The following is an 18499-nucleotide window of genomic DNA, read 5'->3' on the forward strand; positions in this document are numbered from 1 at the left end:
CCCTCAGTACCAGTGAATGGGATCTTACTTGCAAACAGGGTCTTCTACACAGATGTGATCAAGTTAAGATGAGGTCCTGTTCAATTAGGGTGGGACCTACTCCAATATAACTTGTGTCCTTGTAAGGAGCGAGCTGTCCCAGACAAATACACAGGGACAACACCAAATGACTACAGCAGCAGACTGGAACGCTATGACTGCTGGCACGTCAGAGCTAAAAGAAAGGCACGTCACAGATTCTTTATTAGCGCCTTCAAGGGAACGCAGTCCTGGCAACACCTTGATTTCAGGCTACTAGCCTCTAGAATTCTGAGAGAATAAATTCTGTTGTGTTAAGCCAAAATTTGTGGTATTTTGTTATAGCCGCACTAGGAAGCTAATACAAATATATATATATATATATATAAATTATCTTTATTTTTCAACCATAAACATTTAAAATAAAGGAACTTAATAAATAAAAAAGTTTATTTACCATCCAGAAATTATTTCAAGTGTTTTTTTTTTCTAGCTATGTGATGATACAAAACGAGTTCTCTGACATGACTTCAATGTTGAGCAAATTTTATTAAGGAACATTTTACAGTCTTTCAAATACTGATTTAAAAAAATCCCAAATCAATCTTTTCTTTTGGGTAATTGTGATGTATATCAAAATGTCTCCCTACAGACTATGAGAAAATGTTTCATAAAGGATGGTTTCAGAGCATCTCTATCTAATAAAATCATAATCCATGGTTCACAACAGTTGAAAATCATATATATCTCTTCTTTCAACTTTTTAGCTGCCAAGATTATTTGATGTTGAATTTGATTACCAGAAATTTAAGATGACAATTAAAACATTGAAGAAGTTCCTATTAAATGAAAAATTCACTAAAATAATCAAGCTGTCAAGTAGAACTTGATATCTAATTTTGGCATCCAGACTTATTTAAAAATTCTAAGCTGGCTTCATAATAATGCTTATAATACAGTGGGCCAATCGTACAGAGTGCAGTCTCCCACAGAGGATGATTGGGCAGGCCAGGGAATACATGACCACAGGGCACACACAGCCACAGGGCGTTGGGGGCAAACACCTCGTAGGTAGGTCACCACAGAACCACCCATCTTATCAAACTCATGTAAAGGACAAACCTAAATACCTCCAATACATTTTACAAATCCCAAAGGAAAACTCCATTTGCTCAATACCTAAACATTTCTTTTAAGTGGACCGTAGGGTCAACAATATCACTTTCACACCAAAACAATTTCAGAGTTTGTATACATTGGCTGTTATTCAAAGTTTGTCATCCCCAGTCTAAATGATAGTTCAGATATAAGAACATAAAGGCCCTTGACATATGTTAATGACATTAAAATATAATCACTCACTGTCATTTGGAAGCACTGAGTTGCATTCTACCATGATACCAGCACTTCAGAAGCTCCAGTGAGCAGGACAAGTTCATCCTAATGGGGTTATGTCTGGACTGTACCAAAATGCTCCATCTTGTCCTGGTCCTAATGTATTTGTGTAACCAACATATGAATGAATAAATAGAAAAACACTGATACATTTTGCAGTATTGAACAGCAGTATACATTAGATGCCAGAATTAATATTCAAAATAATAAATCAATGTGAACAAGATTAAATCCAATATATGTAATGGTCTGAATTTGTATTCAAAGTTAACTATACAAGCACAGAATTAAACAGTGGTTGGAGATTATGTCATGACGAATCACTGAAAAGTTGGAGTCTTTAATCCAAAGAGAACACTTAAAAGAGATACAGAAAAATAGTCTTCAGTTACTTCAAGTGAGACAGTAGGGCAGAGTGACAAATCACAGGTTAGCTCCATGACAAAGAGTGGGTAAGGTGGCCCAGAATTTGACTTCTGCTCTGCCGCATACTGGTTGTAAGACATCAGTCACCTAATTTCTGGGCTCTGAGCCTCATGGTCCTCACCAGAAAAATACATAAAACAACAGTATTTACCACAAAGGGTTTCTATAGGGACTAAATAAGATAAAAGCTCTCAACTCTGTATGAGCCACAAAAACTGCTAAAAAATTGTTAGGGAGTAATATAGGAAGACATTTTATTCAATAATAAAGCTCGATTTTTCTCTTTCTCACTGAGTATACTCTTCACTCTTTTTGAATGTAATCAAGCAGAGGACATATTTTTGACAGAATGCTATAATGTATCACAAGCTGTGTGCTAGGGCACCTTTTGCTTCAAAATTCTAAGAGGATATTAATTTTTGCCTGCTGAAAAGATCTGTGATACCCACAAACTTGCTAACTTTGTTTGGAAGTAGGGAGGTGGTTAGGAAAAGTATTTCTTTCTCTGGTATGACAAAGAACTGCCTATTACCCCTTTTCTCAAAAAACTGAGTCAGCCTTCACAGTTCAGTTTCAGTTTTTTGGAATTTAAATGCACAACATTATACAAACCCATTTTCAAATGCAAAAGAAACAAAGAAGTAAAAACCTGCCTCTAGATTTTTTACTGCTTGCATAAATGCTTATGTTATGGTGCTACACAGATAACGAACAGGCTACCAAACTATGTAAGAACAAAATTATAATCAGAGAAAATTCATCCAAACAAAAGGAAAAATACGCACATAAAAATGAGAGTGAATGTCCTTGTGTGATGGTCCTATGGGTGATGTTTTAAAACTTCTGGACACTTTTCTATATTTACCAAATGTGGATCAATTAATATGTATTGTTCTGTACATATTTAATAATAATGTTTTTAGAAGTACCCCAATAGTTAGTTTTTACTTTAGAATACCCTCCTCTTCTAAAACAGTTTAACAATTCTTACAGAGCAGCATATGAGTAAGCAAAGAATACCCAGAAACTCAAGCTCTATGGGTACAGGAACCATAAAAGAAATTTTAAAAAAATTAGCTACATGCATGTAGAAAGGTCTTAATAGTAAGTAACTCACAGCAATTCCTGATCATGTTATCAGTTTTTATGCATTTAAATGCATATTCTCTACCTTCTTCACTAGTTTATAAGCTCTTTGATGATGGAGATTACCTCTGTTTAGCACAATTATTAATGCTGAGTACATAACTGTTAAATAATAAGCTAATATATACTGCCTTAGTAACTCAATATAACAGAATGAGAATTGGTTAGACTATGATATGCCAAAAATGCTGAAGTATAATTTTTTTAATGATAATACACACGAAGAACTTTTTAAGATGGAAAAATATATTTGTGTTAGAGATTCATTTTTGATAATACAAAATATTACCCATGTGGAAAGGGCTTCCAAAAGAATAATTAGAAATTCACTGAGTTCTGTAAAAGTAATTAGATAAATCCATAGATTTCTATCTAAAAGCATTAATACTAATTTAACTGTCAGGAAAATAGTTATTAAGTGTCAAGTATTGAGTTCTCAAGTGTGGATTCAAGGTTTGGATTCTCCCTAAAATTTGTGTTTTGAAATGTTTAATTATGTTAAAGTCCCTCTGACAATTGTTTCTGTGCATTTAAATTAATCTTAGTGAAATAAAATTCTAAGTCTTGTTTTTTCAAAATAATGGAACAACTTGGCTGTAAAGCATGATTCATTTCTCCTGTGTTTTTGATATCAGTTCTGTTATTATATGAACTTATTTCAGCAGAAGAAAGGATTCACTAGGTGTTTAAATGAATTATGATTATAGATGTTTGGTATATCATTATAGTGAAATTGAGTAAACTATATATTGCAGAGCAGCCCTGAGAAGTTTAAAAGTCCATCTTTTATAACCTGATAAACAGAGCAGTGTGAGGCTTAAGTTCATGCAATAAATCATGCAGATACGAGATTCTGGTTTCAAGAAGTATGCATTTCTCTGTACTCTAAAGGTAGGCAAAATGTACATTGGGATCAGGATCTACTTCTTTCTTGAGGATGCTAGAGCACTAGGTGAAAAGATTTTTAATAGTGACTATTTGCAGTGCCAATGGTATCTGAAAAGCACTGCTGAGATATCCTCAGTGGTGGATTCTAGGACAGAGACTAAGAATTTCCTTCAGATGTCATCAAAGCTACTTATTTTCCTGCCGTCTGGGCTTGCACTTGGAAGCTTTACTCATCTCTATGGTTCCTCTTCCCTGTCAATGCTTTCTCTATGATAATCCCCTCCAGTCTTATATGAAATATCATATCCACGGATGACTCTCAAGTCTGTAGCCTTAACTATTCCTCTAGATTCCAAGTTCATACACTCTGTTGGTTTCTGGACACCTTCCCAGATACCTTCACAGGCCTTCTTTCTTTACAGTTAACATGCCACATTAATTCAAATTTTAGGATCTTTGCACTGGTTGCTCAATCTGCTGGAATGCCCCTTCTTTTCATTCCTATCTTACTGATATGTCACCTTCTTAGAGAAGTCTTCCAGGCTATCCATTTTAAAAAGAACCTGCCCTCTGTGCCATGCTTAATTCTATCACCTGGCTTTATTTGACTTATAACATGTAAAATAATCAAGGTAATGGCTTACTTGCCACTCTCTGCATCCCCCACTAGACTGGCAGCTCCTCAAAGGTCACCAAGCTGGTGCAGCATTCTAATTTATCAGTGATCCTGTCATATTGGTCACTCTGTATTTTGAGTATCACCACTGTCTTATATTCTAAGCATGTCAGAATATGTTTCACTTCTTCCCTCACTGTGTAATCATAAAGGAGAAATAGCTAGGGATCAGTCAGTCCATCCAACCATCCATCCATCCATCCTTCCAACCATCATCCATCCATCCATCACCCATCCAACCAACCATCCATCCATCCATCCATCCATCCATCCATCCATCCATCCATCATCCATCTATCCATCCATCCATCCATCCATCCATCCATCCATCCATCCATCCATCCCCTCACTCGTTCACATAGCCGCTCCTCCCCACTTCACAACACCTATCCACAATTTCCTAGTTACCACTTAGTGGGGTTCAGGATCTTTGAACCTCAATTTCCAAATCTCAGTATAATTTATAACAAACACTTGATATATTTAGACAAGAGCACCATGAGCAACAAGTGCCCCATGGAGTAAAATGTTGAACATGTGTCATATGCACTCCTGTCTCACCTTTTGAGTCTATTTAAGACAATAAAAAGTCTATCTGGTACACGCTGACATTTACAGAGGGACAGGTGCTGAAGGAAAACATAATAAATATGTGCTCCAATATGAACTATTAGGCTTTCCAAACACGTTTAAAAAAAAGCAGTGTGTGCTTCATCTGTGAAAAAGTGAAAATGTATTTTGCTCAGGTATGTTGGGAACAGCTGAAGAGTCAAAGTATTACAAATACTGAGTGGCATAAAAGCAATCTTAGACCATTAAAAAGTAGAGGTTAAAAGCAGTAATAATGTAGAAATTGTGCAAGTGAACATAAATGTGGCTAAAATGCAAAAAAATACATTAAATGCTAATAATATGTCTAGCCTAGAATGATTTTAATTTGTGTAAAAGCCATATAAATAGTCAGAAAACGTCTAGCAATCTTTTATTAGTCTTTTCTCTTAGATTCACTGCTAACCAAGAATGCTTAAACTGTATCACAGCTGAAATAAAGGGCTTCTCTTTAATTTCTCCGAGAAATTCCCCCATAGGAAAACTAGCTCACATAGTTCAGATCTTTTATTGTTTTCTAAATAACCTTCCTCCCTGACTCTTCTCACTTGCTCACAGAACACTTGCACATGGAAGTTAATAAGGTATGAAGAAAGAAATACATTTCTGAATGTGTGAAATGCTGGTTGATATGTATGCATGACTTTCTAGGTCTTGTGGGTTACACATGAACATCTACTGGGTTCCCTGAGATCCCCATTTACCAGAGTACTCAATTCCTGACAGTGATTCTAACCTGGGAGACTAATGATAGAAACAAAGCTGAAGTTTATAAAGCTCTGGTCACAGTTGTCTAAACCAGACAGAGCCAGAAAATGCACCTGGCAGCTCCTTTGTTTCACTTTCATTTGTCCTTAAAGCCTGTGTCTGTGGCACAACAGTGAGGGAGACAGGAGAAGATACCCCAAATAATGGTATCGCTCTGTTGTGCTATTAAAATCAGATATATAGTCTCTTTATCTCCAATACCAAATGATCTTGTCAAGCCCTTTACTCTCCATGTGATGCCTCACACACCCACTGGCAGTGCCCTAGGGCTCCTGTCCCGACTTTCTAGGCAAACACAGTTTGGATCCAAGAGTCTGGGAGAGATTTTATGCTCTTTTACTTTAAGGGTTCATGTTTTACAAACAAGATTTGACCAGCTAAATGTGATTAGATATAGATCTACTCCATAAACAAAAATATAGACTTTAAAGTAGTTTGAAGACCCTATCTTAATGACAGGGCTCTGAATCAAGGTTCTGAGTATATACCAGATGCAACTATTTCTTGGAGAACACCTTTAGATATGAGTAGTCAAGAACTGGCCCAGAATTGCACAAATAAACACTTTTGTAGTCAAGTGCTTTCCATGTTACTTTCAATGTATACAGACTGAGACTTTTGCCTGACCTTAACAGAGAAATTCTAGACATATGCTGTAATTTTAATTTTCTTCATCTCTTTTTTATTTTCTACTGAAATTTCTATTTAAAGAAAGGTTCATTTATATGTTGAGTGGGGTCTTTACTTAGGTCTGACCTTTGAACTTTTCTACATTAGACATTGAACTCCAAATACCTTTCTTGTGATAAATCCAGTCCTTGACTCATCAATTAACAAATATTTCAACTTACTGAACAGTGAGGCTGTCAGAATGTCAACATGCAGTTTTAATAACATTATTATCCTTCTTTTTACTGTCTTATTTGTATTTTCATTTGAATATTTTATTGCAACTTGAACTTATAATTTTATAAGATTTTGGAAAATTGGAAAATGCAAGTCTTGATGTTATAGATAAAATGTTTATCTAATAAATCAAATTTAATCAAGGCAAAAATGGAAATTCCTGGACATGCCAAATGAAGCAAATCTTCACTGAATTTTTTTCTAATCAGTGATATCTGTTTAATCATTTTAGATGAACCAGTTTCTAAAATTTATTAGATGTTACCTTGCTTTCTTTGTTACTTTTTTGAATTGAAGCATAGTTGATATGCAATGTTATATTGGTTTCAATTATACAACATAGTGATTCAACAGTTACACACATTATTAAATCCTCACCCCATCTTAGTGTAGTTATTGTCAACATAGAAAAATGTTACAGAACCACTGACTATGATTTCCATGCTATACTTCCATTCCCATGACTACTTTATATTATGATTAAGATTTTTGGGCCTCTTTATCCCATTCACCCACCCAAATATTTGGTTTTAATGAGGTGATCACTGTATGATCACTGTACACATGTTCTACTGTGAAGGAAAAGAACAATTTTTTAAATGTATAAAATTTTAGAAATCTATTGAATATTGCATTTAACTTTCCAAGTATAACTGACAAGTTTATTTATAATTTATCTTAACTATTAGAGAATAGAATTGCCCTTGTAATAAATGCTATTTGATTTTTAATTATTTGACTTATTGATTTATAGAAACATTATGTATGAAAGTAGTGAACTGTACTGATGAGAGATGACAGATGGAAGTAAAAACAAATAGGTGAACAGATGGAGAAATAGACAAAGAGAAGTAGGGAACGGCAGGGAAGGAAAAAGAGAAGATGAAAGATAACGTAGAAAAATGAAGAGAAAGGATGGGAAGGGATGCTGGAGAAGGGAAGGGAAGACAGAGGAACAGAAACAAAGGGAAGAGAAGGAACAAGAAGGGACAAAAGAGGCCAGAAATGATACAATAAGGCAAAAGGTTAAAAAACAATAGATGAGAAAAGAAAAGAAGGGTTGAGACTGGAAAAAGGAATCATTGGTGAACACTGTCAGTTCGTTCCCTACTCTAAAAACAACTTAAATTTTATTTCACCCTTCTCTAAAAATAATTCAGAAGTTACACTATTTGGAGAAAAATACAATTCTTTCAAAACACCAGGAAACAGCTGTTGAATGAATCAGATGAAACTAAGTATTTTGAGCAATGTGTTAAGAAAGCAAGCCATCACTGCCTGTGCATGCATATAAATGACAGCCCAGACAAACATCCCACGTTGAGTGATGCTGTTACAGATGTGGAGCTGGGAGATGCCACTTTTTGGTGCTTTGAAAACAGCCTTTCCTTCCCCCTTGAGTAATGCTTATACAATCAGAGAAGCAACCTGATGAAAAATGATAAACAAAACACTTTGAAATGAAAATTTGACAACAGAAGTGCAGACGATTAACTTCCCAGTCATACCATGGGGAGATGTTAGTTAACATCATTTGCTGGTACCCTCAATATGGAGTGATCACAAAGAATTTCAGAACAGAATGGGGCACACCAGTGAAAAACCTCAGAGGCCAATAGAATTTGAGTACTTTGTCAAAATTGCAACGAACTTAGGTCTGCTAGGTTCAACTTCACAAATGATTAATGAATACATACAATATCTGCTGGAACCCTCAGAGAATATAAGGGAAGTACTAAGTAAGTAAGTGAGATTTATTAATTTTTATTCATACTTAAAATTATCATTAGGTCCCTATGAGCTTCAGAAGATCCAGGAATAGTGTTGTGTTACCTTCATATCCCCAGAATGGAACATATCGTTCTGAGTATAATAGTCAATACATACGTGTTTAATGAATGGATAGAGTATAAGAGCACACAACTATAACCTTTATATATCAACTGCCTAGCTTTTGTTTAAGCTCTGTAAAACAGGCAGTAACATTAAGATTGTACCTGACCCTATGCCAGTACTCAGCAGGCTGACCACTACTATTTTATCTACCCCGGGATGGGTGCAGTCTACAAATTACTAGACACATTGCTCAAAAAATAAATGTCGTGTGCCTTTAGGGGACACCCAGCCTCACTCTTAAGGACAATGTGAAAATAAAATGAAATACAAACTGGGTAGTAATTAGATGTCCCCAGAGGAAAAGTTTCTCCCTATCAGTCATGATCGTATGATTCAAGCACTTCCAAAGACAGACGTGCCCAGTGGGTGAATATCCTTCTGTCTGGATCATCTCTCCAAGCCAGGCTCATCTTTTTCCCAGCATCAGAGCTACTGAACATAACTTTTGCCTCCCTAATCCCCCACCACTACCTCCTGCACACGTTGGCCTCCCTATTCTTTAATCAACTACTCTTTTCCAATCCTGGAGTCAGCTTGCCCCACTCCACTTCACCTCCACACATACCCTTTCTACGGAACCCACCTTTTCTTTAACCCCTGGGTCAGCAGCCCACTGTACTAAGCCTCCAGATGACTGTCAATCCCCCAGGGAACCCACTCCGCCCTTACAGACTGGGACACATACCTCAAAATAGTGGCAATGCCCACGGGCCCACCTCACTAGGATGAGTCACCAGAGGGCTGTAGCACATTTTCTCAGAGAAATGTAGGTGGATATATCTGTATAATATTTAATCCACGTCACCCTTAAAACACATAAGCATAATTTAGAACTCAATTTCCATGGAGGGGAATGTATTCTGATTTTTAAAAAATAAATTTACCAACAAGTTCTAAAATACATCCCACTTCCAGATTAGAAATACTTAATGAACAAAAATACATTTCAGAATTAACAGTAACACTATGTTACTCCAACTCTGAATTGTGAAACATCCCTGAAACAGTCATATTTTGCATGTTACCGAGAAACACACACGCCAACTTACCTACCTAGCTCAACATCGGCAACGTGTAATTTTACAAATAATTAAATTAAGCTAAGTAGGGCCTTTTCAAAAGGTCTCCTCCATTCAGATGTATGTTATAGAAGTGGCCTGCTTTACAAAGATCACATTTTGACCACAAGATTCTCCAGATTTAAAGTACGATGTTACATCTTGGAAACTCATTATTACGGAATGTAATTGAATCAGAAACAGAGAGGTGAGCTGCTGGAAGGTGAGTCACGGTTAAGAAAATATGCAATGTATGAATGTCCACCATACACTATAAGGGGATAGGTAGCGGGTATGTAGCAGTAGGGCATAAAACAGAAAGAATAATGAAATTAATTAATGCAACCCCAAGGACTTTAGTCAGCCACAGGTAAGGTAGTAATTTCCAGAGAGCAATCACAGGAGACATCACTGAGTCAGCACCCGAGGCGTGGTTTGTCTGTCTATGCAATCCTTTTCAGCAGCTGTTCAATTGCTGATGCTTCCCACAGTAGATTCTGAGCATCTGCCCTCTAGAATGTGCCAGCTTTAAAGGCAGGATCCACCCCAGGCCCTCAGGCAAGCTCTGCAGAGGGCAGCCAGCACCCTTAATAGGGGTGTACACTACGCGGGTGTGGGCGCAAAGCTCCAAAGAAAAGGGGTGTGGAATTTGGAACTGGAAGGTGTGGGAAGTCCATCATTTTGGGAACTGCAGGAAGACAGGGACAAAACTAACACAACAAAACGCCACAGCACCCCTGCTTCATCCTGTTACACACCATTCTCATCCTTTAGTTATCTTGAAAAACCAAAAAGACCAGCTTTCTTTTCTAAGTCCCTTTCACCACTGTCCCCTTTCCTATTTCTCCTCTGGACTGATTCAGCCTCAGTCACAGAGTTCCCTGGGGCTCTTGCATTTGTTGAGAATGAGAAAGAGCAAGCGGGGAGGGGCCTGACAGGAACCTAGAACAACGCCTTGCAAGTGGGAACCTGGAAATGAATTAGACTTCAGAGTCTAGCCTTGACTGTTTGCCACCAGCATGTCTTTTTCTTAGTGTTCTGGCCTCGTTAGCTCTCATCGCCTCTTCTGCAGGTCACTTAAAGACCCTCGAACCTCGAACCTCACCACTCCGTGCATAGTCAACGTGCTATCCTGTGTTCCCATAACGTCCTCTGCGCCTTATAAGCACTGTAGTCTCTTTACATATTCACGATCCCAACACCTAACACACACACACGGTACCTGCCTCCTCACCCACTTTACGCAGGTAGTAATTCCCCCAATACCAATATGCCACAAAGCCTAGGCCGGAAGTCTCCAAGCTACCTCTACAGGAGCAACGTCCTCCGGTCACACTCCCCTTTTTAAGGCCACCACAACCGAGAACACGGCTTCTCAAAAACTGTTTTGGACCAGAATCACCTGGCGAGCTAACCAAGGTCGCACACCCAGGTTCAGAATAACTCAAGTTTGAGGCGCGCAGGTCCCAGCTAACCCGGGGGCAGAGGCGGAGTCTGGTACGAATGGGAAAAGAGATTTTGTGCAGAAAAATGTCGCGTTCCGCTCCCCACTGAGACCCGCGGGCGCGCCAGCCGCCTCCCCGCTCAGCCCGCCGCCCCGCCGCGCGCCCGCCCCCGCGCTCGCCCCGCACGTCCTCCCCGGGCCGCCGCCGGCCCCGCCGGCTCCCGGGGCGAAGAGGAAGCAGAGCCGCGTCCGCGGAGGGCGACGCCTGCCCCGGAGGAACCCGAGCGCACCCCGCCTCACACTCAACTTTTCAAACTTCGCAGCGCTCCCTCCCCGGCACCGCGGCGCAGGGGGCGACCGCGCGCTGCGCCCGGGCGCGTCCTGGTCCCGCGCGGTGGTCGCGGTCCCCGCCCCGCGGGGCGGCCCTGGGGGCAGCCCCGGCCCGGCCGTCCCGCCCGCCCCTGCCCGCGCCCGCCGGGAGCCGGGGGCCCACTCCCGGCCAGGAGCGCCCCGAGCCCCACACGGCGGCCTCCCGGGAGGCGGCGAGTTACCTGCGAGCGTCAGGTCGGCGGCGGGCAGCGCATTCCGCCCGACCGCGCCTCCCCGCGCCTGGTGCGGAGCCGAGCGAGGGCGGGCGTCCCCCCGGACGGGCCGCAACAAGTCGGCGGCCGTGTGTCACCCCAGGCCCCGCGCAGCCGGGGCACCTCGGAACCTGTCTGAGCTCAAAGCCAGCCCTGCCCCAGCACAGCACAAAGCCTTTTCCAGTGCCCGCCCTCCTGCCAGCAGCGTTACGCCGCCCGGCCTCTGGACCCGGGCCAGCGAGCGGCGCTCACCTGGGCGAGGGCGGGCGGCGGCGGCGCGGGGCTGAGCTCCCACCCGCCGCCCTTCCCGGGCTCCGGAATGTGGGGGGAAGGCCGAGGGCCGCGCCACCTGCGAGACACGGGGGCGCACTCAGCCCCGGTGCGTGACTCCAACAGCAGCCGGCAGGGCAGACCCCTACTCACCCGCCTGCGCGTTTCCTGGCTGGGAAAAGAGCAGGAGGTGAAGAAAAGGTGGGACTTGAAGTGCTTGTGCAGGAAAGTGTTTCTCTTTTTTCATGAAATTAGAATTTTAAGCATCATCAAAGATTTGGTACAGACTTTGGACTGCCCTGGTCACTGACTTGGGATGAAAAGACGTTTTAAAATAAGAATACCTGCGTGAGAAGCAGGTCACTCTTGGGGGGATGCTATGGAGCGACAATGACATGGAGACATTATAATTCATTTTTAACAAAAAATAATTATAGCAATTAATAAAATTCATTTTTATGTCCTTGTCTACAGCTCAGTACGTCTCAGTGCTCCTAACAATTACATAGTCTTCAAAATACTGCCGTTTGGCAAATGTTAAAAATTTACCTTAGTACCAGAAGAATGACATGTAGTAGTAACAGGCATAAGATTCTGGCATGTTATGTAAATTACCATAAAATGGGATTGACCTTAAAAATGATTTTTATGGGTACTTTGCCCTGCGTGAAACACTTGGGGAAAATGCTCAGCTGTTGGGATTTGAGTTAGGTCTTGATCGCTGAGTAGACTTGGGCAAGAGAATGAATGAAATTTACAACATTCTAGATGTTGAAACACAGCAAAGGCCCAAGGCAGAAAGTAAAAGCAAGTTCCAAGACATTATAATTATAAGGCCAAGCTTCCAAATTGTGGTAACTGTGATCTAGTTTGTTTTTTTCCCTACAGCAACATATAGAGAATTGCTTTATTTTACATATTTAACTTTTTTCTTCTGTTCCTAATCCCCATATCTCCCTTTTAATATTTTTGCAATTCTGGTCTTGATCTTTGACATGCAATCATCTGGCTTACTCAGTTCATGTTCTCTGTATGGTACTTTATTTGCTGGTATGCTTTTATAGTGTTCAGAATATTCTGGATGTTTCTTAAAGGAGCAATATTTATGAGCATTTTGAGACTGCATTCATAAATATACACCTCCTATTTAAGAAACAGAAAGAACATTTATACTTAACAAGTGAAAATGGGTCCATGGGAAGTATGATTAAATAAGACAACCATTCATACGTAAACCAAGTCAATAATCACAAAGACGCATTCTGCTAGAGTGTTAATTATTAAAAGCAAGTAATGTGTAAGTAGAGATGAGGAATCCATTAAAGGTACTATGCTAAGGGCTTCCTTCCTTAGTGAGATAACAGAATATATAAAATTGTCCTAGCCCCTTAAGGAGCCTATAAACTGGGTGAGTAGAGTGGACACATAAACAAAGAAAGCCAGTGTGCAGAACTGTAGGTTGGAAATACCCAAGTGCTTTAAGAGGTAAGAGGAAGAAATGATTAACTGCTTAGATCGTTGGGAAATGCTGACAGAACTTCACAAAACTCCTGGAATTTGAATTGGGTTCTGACTGATGAGCAGACGTGGCAGGAGTCTCAAATACACAGATGACCAGTTGCTGAAGGAGCAAAAGCTAGAAGTGAGAAATCAAAAGCAAGTTTCCAGACCATACAAATCAACTGCCAGATTGGGCCATGGACATGACAGGGCTGTGTTGGAAGGTAAATTTAGAAATAAAGTTCAGGGTCATTTCTCACCTACAGAATGAGGTCAGTATTATTGTCTATCTAGGGTTGTTGTGAATAATTATGGATGAGATATAGTATAAGTAAAACCCTTATTACAAGTGCCTGATAGGTGGTAGGACCACAGTAAGTGGCCACTGTTATTATACTGGGAGTCAGATTGTGAAAGCCTGGGTGTTTACTGATGGTGATGTATGACTGATAATTGATATTAATTCTACAGAGTCAGGAAAAGCTGTCGTGCGACAGGATGGGAGCAGTGAAGACGGAAAGGGGAAGACCAATCTGAGAGCCAGTGAGTTTGATAATCAACATGATTTAGTGTCAGATTGGATGAGGAAGTCAAAGGGAAGAAAGAAGAAGTAACCAGAGTTTCAAGCCACCAGAAGTTTTCAGTGAAGGGAAGGAAAGAAAGAAATAGCCATGTATGTGAAAAGCAGGAAGAGGCAGAAACAGGGTCATGGGAAAGGTTATTTTTTAGAGTTGGTGACGTCTCAACATCTATAGGCACTCAGAGAGACTGTGGAAAGGAAATAGCAGAGGATAGGAAGGATAGTGAGTAAGGAACAAGGTCCAGTTGGGATGGGAAGGGAGACAAACCCCAGTCTTTCTATAGGAAAACTGCCCAATAAATTCTCAACTATGATTTTTTTAATGGATGGGTTGTATTGAAAACAGGAGCTAAAAGTAGAATTTTGCAATTAATACTTAAAAATGTAATAAGATGAGTGAGATTACACTCATGATTGAGGGGCTCCGGAGGCAATATTCATTGATAAAGACAACAAATCAATCTTCATTGTTTCTTCATTCCATTCTACAAAATTTAGAAGTCCAAGAACAAAACAATGAAAAGGTTAAATTATATTCCATAGATCTTGATTTACCTCCCATACTGAGTTCAAGTATACAAGGGGATTCGAAAGCAGTTTCAACTATTATTTTCCTGCCCTCAAAGTACTTAAAATTTAATCAAGAAATAAAATACATGTGAAGTAGAATAATACAAAGTAATCTATATAGGCACAAAAATACAGATTAAAAATAAAAGATACATAAATCATAGAAAATAAAGCATTGGAAAAGAAGTAAATTATATGTGTGACATTTTTGTGTAATTATTGAACTTTTTATAAACATGTTCCATCAAAAATTATTAGAAATATTATAAGAAGCTATTACAATTGGCTATCAGGTCACAGTTGTTTGTCTCATCATTATCTGTAGACTAAGCTTCTAGTCTCTGTAAGAACTTTGAAATACATATATTTTAATTCACTTCAATAGCAAAGGCTTCCAGGCAGATAAAGGCATTGAAACAGAAAAGAATGTTATGTCCAACAATAAAAAACTGGACATTATTATGAAAAACACTTATCCCAAGTACTCTGGGGGAAGTTAAGAAACAAAATTCCTATTAGTATGGGCAAAACCTATTGCTGGATAAGTCATCACACTAGTTTAATAGTCTTACGACATTTCATGTAGGACTACTATGAATATTATTGAAATGAACTTCATAATTTCATATATCTGTCACATTTAAATTGTTACATAAAGTATTATGTAAATGTTATTAACATAACACGTTTTTATTGAGCATTTTCTGTAGGAAAGGCATTGCCCCAGACATTAGTTGGGGCAGAGGATGGAAGATTGATGAAGCTTGTAGATATAACTAGGAATCATGTGTTTATCTGAATTTTTTATGTGTCTGTGGGTGTGTTCATGTGTGTGTAAAGATAGAGTAACTTAAAGACAACTTAAAGCCAAAAAGATCTTACAAATACTTGTATAAAAGTGTGAAAACAAATGTAGTTAAATAAAATTAGTTAGATATATAGATAGTAATTGTTTCCTTTGTTTTTTTTCCATCACTAAATTCTTTTAGAAGCATGAGAAACACATTATTATACTTTGTGTTCCTTCCATTCTTCAAAATTATGGTAATTTTTTAAAATCTACAATTATCTGTAAAGGTTAGATAATTGTAACAAATTACTATAGGGAATGAGGTAAAGAAATAAAAATGACAAAACAGCAGAAAGTCATGGTTCTTTATTTTTAAATTGCTAAGCTCATTAGATCCTACCTTCTTGCAAATGCATTTCCTCTTTTTCTCTTTAGCAGATCAAACACATGAAAAGATGAGGTTGCTTACATTTTTTATAACATATAAATAGCTAAAAATCTCACCATTTACTGGTAAAATACATAATTGTGCAGCTACTTGTATGGATAGAACATAAAGTAATGCTAATAGAAGATATTTGATAAAAAGTACTTATATTCAATTTTTAAAATACCCATTAGTCTTTTGTTACCAGTATTTAAGACACATGAAAAGTTATCCAATTTAAATATCTTTTAAAATACTTCACCTGACTTCTGAAAAGTCAAATGATTTATCATTGTTATGGATGAATATTAATAACCATCCTCTGAGGTACTTTATCATGACAATACGTAACAATCATTATCACCAACATTATTAGCATAATCAGGAACATCCATTGCTATTCTATGTTGGATGAATTATGTAGAATTACATCAGTAGTGATCATTCTAAGTGTCCTCAGAGTCAATCCTTATCTGAACTGGATTTTACAGTCAGCTGAGGTCTGGGATCTAACTTGGACTCATAATTAAGAGAAAAAGAGAATGAAAGGTGTGGAGAGAGCAGAGATAAACAGTCGTAAACAGAGAAAAGGACAGGAGCAATGGTAATTTGACAACTCCCACTGCCTTTTCTGGAAGGTTAATTTGCAGATGTTTGCACGTCTGTGTCTCTTGTCTCCCAGACACTGTGTTTATTTGCCACATGCTTTGTTCTCCTCTGCATGGTGTATCTCCAGCCTAGCATGCCTCCCTTCTCCTTTCTACCTTTCTGAGGATGGCCATGCTCAACACCCATCTTTATTCCTACATTGCCTGATTCTAGCTTTGACTAGTATGGACTCCTTGAAATGCATAAGCCTTCATCCCTTTTCTACTACTCTCCCAAAAATATGTGACCTGATTACATCCCTTTTATTGTTTTTCTGGGCTGTTGTTGAAGTCTTCTGATATAATTTAACCTTCTCAATGTCTTGCTTCCCAATCAGATCCTTGGTTCTCAATGGAAGGGATAACCCACCTATAGGAAAATGTGGAAAATGCTGCCACGGCTGAGGGCTCTCCTGGCATTTGGTGGGCAAGGACCTGGAATGACATGTCCTGTAATGTGTCATGCACAGTGGAAAATTACTCCATGACTTGTACAAAGAATAGCAGTCCTGCTGGACATAATGAGGGTGAAAAATCCATTAATAATTACCTAAGACTGGAACTTCTTTGTTTTGCATTCAAAAAGAATATTTTTGCATAGTCTTACTATACATCAAATTCCATGAATCCAATTACAATATATACGGCTTAATGTAGACATTTACTAAGAATTATCTTTATTTCTCAATCACAGCATCCAAACCACATCAGTTACCAATAAAAATCATCAGCCTCCCTCTGCGTCTGCAGGTCAAGTGCCTGATGACTTCCTTTTTTCTGCTATAGTTGTGTATGAATATTTATAAACTAAAAACATAGTATTTTTGTTTTAGTTTAGCTAAAACTAAACTAAGTAGAGTTTTTTATTTTAGCTTTTTAATTTTAGTTACAACTAAAATAAATGTCCTGTACTTATATAACAATTAGGCATGATATTACTTTTTTAAATGTGTATATGCAGGTTACTTTTTCTGTGCATGTCATTGTTTTACTATAATAAAGGGACATTAACTTTATTAACTTCATTTGTTCAAAAACATAAAGGGGCACTAAGTCTGAGAGATAAGACCTACAGAATCAAATTATACCCTTCCATGGGAGAAGCACGATGGAAAGGAGGAGTAAGTGAAGGAGAAAACTAGGATTTATTGAGTTATTCCTTTCTGCCAGGCACAGTGTCTTAAACTCTTAAGACGCACTCAGTACTCTGCAGGAGCTGCTCAGGGATGGCATGAAACTGCTAAGTGATGGAAGGACAAATAGTTCAAAGGTATAAAACATTTACTGAATGATAACAGTGAAATCCTTCATGTGGCCTTTTCCTGCCTGATCTGGCCTGTCCACTTCTCTACTTCACCAGGCATCTTTCTCCCCTTGTTCCACACCCCCTGCCCTCAGTTTCTGAGCTTCAGCCCCATCAGCCTCCTTTCAGTTTATCTGTTCAGGTTCTCTTCTTCCCCGGGGCATTTGCAAATACTGTTCCTTCTGCTGGGAAAGCTTGTCTTCACCCTGTTTCCCCTTGAAGAAACCACTCTCCAGAATTATTCCTGTGCTGCTTTCTTTAAATACATGTTCTTTTTCTCGTGCAATATTACTTCACGTCAAAAGACAGAACTCTCATCAATTTTTTCATGGGGACGTAAGGTTCCTTTATGAGAATATATTTTATTATGTATGTGGTATTCCTCTGTTGATTGGAATTTTATATCCAGATTATATTTTTCTACTATTCACAATATTGCAGTAAACATCCTTGTGCATTTAAGAAAAAAAAAAGACATTATGAACTCTTCCTTCAGAGTTAAATGGAACCCTTTCGTCCACAGGAAAGGCTTCCTGGCTTCTCACAGCAGGTTAATAAACTTTCATGAGCACTTTTTTCCCAAAACTATCAAATTTGTATT

At 38.8% G+C, this 18499-nt stretch overlaps 1 protein-coding gene and 1 long non-coding RNA gene across 3 annotated transcripts in view; one reads left to right on the top strand and one right to left on the bottom strand.

Annotated features, from left to right (window-relative positions):
- The window catches only part of FAM83B (family with sequence similarity 83 member B), an 80237-nt gene extending 68286 nt beyond the window's left edge, over positions 1-11951 (bottom strand). The window contains exon 1 of one of the 2 annotated variants that reach the window (XM_017658947.3): positions 11782-11951. The gene's annotated coding sequence lies outside the window, so the exon portion shown is untranslated. Of the gene's footprint in view, positions 1-11537; positions 11698-11781 lie in introns of those variants that run through there. The other variant, XM_037020824.2, reaches the window with a different exon arrangement.
- Positions 11952-12130: 179 nt separating this feature from the next.
- LOC140846905 (uncharacterized) lies at positions 12131-17485 on the top strand. Its single transcript, XR_012126413.1, has 3 exons — positions 12131-12282; positions 14053-14124; positions 16934-17485. It is a non-coding gene; the product is annotated as an uncharacterized lncRNA (long non-coding RNA).
- The last annotated feature ends 1014 nt before the right edge of the window (positions 17486-18499 follow it).

The sequence above is a fragment of the Manis javanica genome, chromosome 16 (assembly GCF_040802235.1).
Source record: "Manis javanica isolate MJ-LG chromosome 16, MJ_LKY, whole genome shotgun sequence".
Classification (NCBI taxonomy): Eukaryota; Metazoa; Chordata; class Mammalia; order Pholidota; family Manidae; genus Manis; species Manis javanica.